Source organism: Epinephelus lanceolatus, chromosome 3 (genome assembly GCF_041903045.1).
Source record: "Epinephelus lanceolatus isolate andai-2023 chromosome 3, ASM4190304v1, whole genome shotgun sequence".
Classification (NCBI taxonomy): domain Eukaryota; kingdom Metazoa; phylum Chordata; class Actinopteri; order Perciformes; family Serranidae; genus Epinephelus; species Epinephelus lanceolatus.
Window position 1 is genome coordinate 4,661,759 of NC_135736.1, and position 5,209 is coordinate 4,666,967.

Consider the following 5,209-nt stretch of genomic DNA (forward strand, 5'->3'; position numbering starts at 1 on the left):
ACACTCAGCCTTCCCCTGGTTTTAAACCTCACAGGGTGGGAGGGTCAGGCATGCTACAAAGGAGAGGGAAGCTGCCACTACTGCCACCTGATTGGTGACTGCATCAGAGCCCCTGTCTGCAACCAATTAGCTGTGTTCAGAATGCCCCCCTTCAACTCTGGTCCACATGAGGATGATTTTGACTACAGGGCGGCACTGGCACCTCCAGCTGCTCATGATCAGCTCATTAACAACTCCCCCTTTCTCTGCTAAACTATGCCTCTCTCTATCCCATGCATCATGAATTCTATTCCTTTTTTTATGATCTGTAATGTCCATGCCAGCTGTCTTTAAATGTGTCCTTTTTGCAGCTTCTCTCATCAAAGCTCTCTCTTTCTCTATTTCCGCCTATTCTAAAACTTTATCGGAAATGACTCACTGCACCTCTCTATCTCTCACCTATCTGCTGTGTTTCACAGTGACTCACAGCCACCAGGTTCTTCACATACTCGTATTACACAGAGAAAAACAACTTCTCCTCCAGACTGTCAGTGGTTTTTTTTCCTTCAGTTTTATTAGAACGGGCTCGTGTGTGGTGGTGGTGGTGGTGGGGTGGGGGGGGGGGGGGGGGGGGGCTCCTTGCCCAGGACTTACACAAAGCTTTGCTTGTTCTGTCCATATGGTTTAGTGTATCAAGCATTTAGTAAATCACATGGGAAGAACCAAACAGAAAGTGTGGGGCAGCAGCAGAAGAGGAAATAGGCATGAGTTTGGTCAAAACTAGAGCTCCTTTCTTGGTATAAAATAATTTGATTTTGAATGTAAATGTAAAATGTAAAAGTCTGATTTACAGCCTGCCGTAAGATGTCTTTGTATGCTCTAGCTACTTGTCACACACCGTCTTAAAGCCAAACATTTTCAGACAGTTTTCACATATTCTCACATCGGTGGGGAGAGACAGAACTATGCCACATTCAACAAGCCTGACATATGTGTGAATTCCTACCTCTTTCTAAAGTAACAGAGCAACAAGAGAGCAACCTTCTCCAGACAACTCATCTTTCAGCTGCCAGCCTTCACAATAAACAAAGACAATGTACATACCACCATGACACAAATAAATAGTAGTTAAAATGACATCGGTGCCAGTCAAACAAAAATATGTTTATACAGGCATTTTCATAAGCGGGTGCAGATCATGAGATAAAAAACCAAAACTTGTTTTTGTACAGATGATAAGAAGAAAAGAAAAGATAAAAGAATCCTGAACAGTTCCTCTTCAGCGACTCGTCATCTCCAGTCTGGCAACCATTTTCATCCTCACTCAATTACACACATTTAGTGGCTTAATCCAGAGGATTTTCTCCTCTGCTTTGCTTTTTTCAGCTTGAATCAACAAAGAGATCAGCTGTGCAGAGCTGAGGCAAGGGCGCCGCTGCTCCTTTTCCTGTACCACAAAAAGCTTAGAACTCCCCACTTTAAGAGTGTGTATGTGCATGGAAATGCTTTATGATTAGTTAGACATTTATTATGTGCATGGTCACAGGCACGATTGTGATCTTGGGGGGAAGGATCCTGAGGACAAGTGGTGAAAAGACTCGAGAGTGGAAGTCTCCTTAGTGTGACGGAGATACGCTGCAGTTGGATGGTTCTGTGAATTGGTCATTGACGACCTATGTCTTGATGAGAGAGAGGTGGCTAGTAGAAAAGGCAGGAGTTAGAGGAGTTTTTTGAAGGTGGAAAAACATTTCTTAGTGTCTCTAGTGAAGGAGGCTGTCAAGCTGAAGAAAGAGGTCTTTCAGGCTTGGTTGGCCCAGGTGTCTCCTAAAGGAGCACACAGATAGTAGGAGGCCAGAAGGCTCCAGTTCATCACTGTGTGCCTCTAAGCTGTTACAGTTCCAGCATGCACAAGTTGTGCAATGGTGCTTGCAAGGGATGAACTGGAGAGGAAAACATGTTCACTCTGGCCATGATTGTTTACTTCTCGATTTCCCCGTTTCACCAATGCTTCCCGGATGTAGTGGATATTGTGGCAACAAGTTTGATTCATGCCGGACGTTTTGTGATTTGGCACATGAATGCAATGTCTTTCATCAGATTTGGTTTCAGTCTGCCTGGAAACAGCTGCAGGTATTACTCAGCTGTGTTTTACTCTGGCAGATCACAAGTAATGGAAAACAAGAGCAACAAGTAACAAAATCCCCAGCAGTACTTAGAGCGATACTTGAGTTCCCTTGAAGTCCCTTGAATAGTCCCTGTCAAAACCAGGAATGATCTTTTCCGTTAGAAATAGATAAATAGTTTTTGTTAGTCATGCATGCATTTTTGCTGTTCTGTATTAACTGTGCAGAGTACCCTTATGGTGATGGTCCAACCTTGTCTCCTAGAAATGTTATTTGTATTTTACCTGGCAGTTTCCTAACCTGGCAGTGATTGTGTGGAATGTTTTTGCCACCCCGAAATCCAGCGCAGCCAGTGAAAGAGACTTTTCCTCTGCTGGTTATTCAAAAACAGAGAATCCAGCCTAGTGTGAGTGACTGTAGCCTGTGTGTGCTTAATCATGGGTGTGGGTCGGGTAGTTTAATTAACGGGTGCGGGCGGGTGCAGCTTTGACTTGGACATAATGACTGGTAATGGGTCAGTTCTGGTACTGAGTTTTACGGGTATGAGCAGGTGCGGGTTTTTAAAAAATGGATCTGTGTAGGACTCTGCCGCACTGGATTGTCAGGCTGGTGATGTGGGTGGATGGCACACATGCATAGTGCAGGATTGTGACACTAAATACCCAGGTTTACCTCTGGACTCCTATCTGTGGTTAGGTTTACGCAAGAAAAGCACTCTATTTAAGTTAGGGAAAGTTTGTGATTTTGTGTTAATAAAAAAGGTAAACACAAAAAATAATGTTATAGTCACTACAGAAGATAATGTATTGAAAGACTGTCTGTTTTGGGGGGAAACAAATTAAAAACATAGTCAACGAACATTTTGCTGATACATTTTGTATCAACATTTTTGTGACTTGCCAGGTACATTAATTAGCAATATTTCCTTATTATTTTAATTTGCCCGGCATTAATCTAATTTGCAGTTTCATTTTAATTCTATTTAATTTAATTCATTTGACTCAAGACCATATCACATGGTATGGAGCACAAAAATACAATAACAGAACAATCCTCAAACAAAAGAAGGACATTCTTAAAAAAAGCACCAAGTTTACAGATAACTTTTGGCTTATCTGATTGTTATAACAAAATTAATTTAAACATAGGTGGGCAGTTTAAATGATACTTTGGCAAATACCTTTCTCTGTAAGTCATTTAGCTTCCATTCTGACATTCAGACAGAATATGATACTCATCTTCCACACCATTATCATCACAAAGGTGGAAGATCCTCTGGTTTTTATCTAGCCCTTTATATCTTCCACTGACTTTAGGAATTCTGCCATTGTTTACAAATAGCCTGTCTGTGCTTTGCTTTGCATGAGAATATCTGTGTGTGTTTTCATGCAACAGATACTTCTCCAGTTTAGACTCTTGTTTAATTTTGACATATACATCACATGATGTCATACTTCTGAGCTCACTTTTAGCCTCTGTTCAACCATTAGTTTTTTACAGTTGATATTGTTACATTTTTGTTTGAGCCAGAGTTAAGACAACCCACATTCTTCTAGTATCTGCTTAATTTAATCTGCAAAAACCACAGTGACACATATACACTCATATAATGCTGGCTTAGCAAAAAGTTGTGCATTATTTGACTGAGTTTAGTCTTTTTACCATCTATCAGCCTCCCCCAATTCTCTTTTTGACTACAGAGTGGATATCTTCCTAACTCCCTATAGACCATATTATTAGGGTCCGGGCAGCTAAGCTGCCAGGACACTATTGTAATCCTAGGTATTCTTCTTCTTCTTCTTCTGCTTCTTCTTCTTCTTCTTCTTTCTTCTTTCTTCTTTCTTCATCTGAGGAAATCATACTTCCCATGGGTGAAAACTCACCAAACTTTGCACAAAGGTCCAGTCTCATGCCAGATATCCTCAGCTGCAAACTCAAGCCAATAGTCCTGATGGTGGCGCTACAGCAAGTGTCTAAAGTTCAAAACTTTGAAAATTCATAACAAATCAACCATATGTGCTACAACTTCACAACTTTCATCAAACTGTAGCCCCAATACTGAAGAAACTTTTGTACATTTAAACCTATTAAAAATTATGAAGTTCATCACTCTATTTTTTTCAAAAACTGTAAAACTTCTTAAACCTATCTCCTCCTACAATTTTTGTTCAATTGACACCAAACTTGCTACAGAGCATCTTCAGACTGTCCTACAAAAACTACATTTCTCAGATTTTTGATTTATCAAAAATTGAGCCTACAGTGCATCAAAATGTTTGACTGTAAACAGTACTGTAAACATATACATGCAAATTCTTGCTAAATAAATCTTCAATGTTCATGAAAAAAACGACAAAATTCTAGAGTCATGGTAGATGATGTGTGGCAAATTTCAGAATTTTATCTCAAAAACTGAATTTTTGACAGCATTTTGAATTTTGCTCTAATGTGAACAATTGGAGTCAATGTAAATATGGCAATTTTAAACATCAGTTTTTCACTTATGGAGCAAATCAATCATTGTTACAAACAAATTACCAACATCTCCATGCTGTATAGATTTTCAGATTTTTGTTTCGATAACTGAATTTTTTACAGTGGTTTGAAATCTGCTTTTCCATGCACGGACAGCTGATAAAACTTCACATCTGGCTTAGTCAATTTGTGAAGCTACACACGAATTGTCACTGACTAATTAGCTCAGTGAGATAGAAATTGATCCTTAGTCTCAGAGGTTGTGAGTTCAAGCCTCAGCTGATGCAAAAGGCAGATTGTGTTGCTAAATTCCTAAATGTCTTCCAATTCTTCTGCTTGTTGCTCAGAATTGCCTAAAAATGCCTAGACCCGACCCATCACTGCGCAGCAACTATACTTGCAGTTTGTTATTTTAACTCTTAAGATATATTTTAGAAATTTGAGATGTAGTTTATCCAATATACATATTGGATATATATTTCAAACCCCCACACTTCACATAGGTACAACATAAGTGGTGTAACGAGCTTGTCAGAAAGATCAAAATCAAATTTTCTACATTTATAGAGAATGGCAAACATTGCACGAGAAGCTTGCAAATGCAGTTCCACAATGGCCATCTTAAATAAACC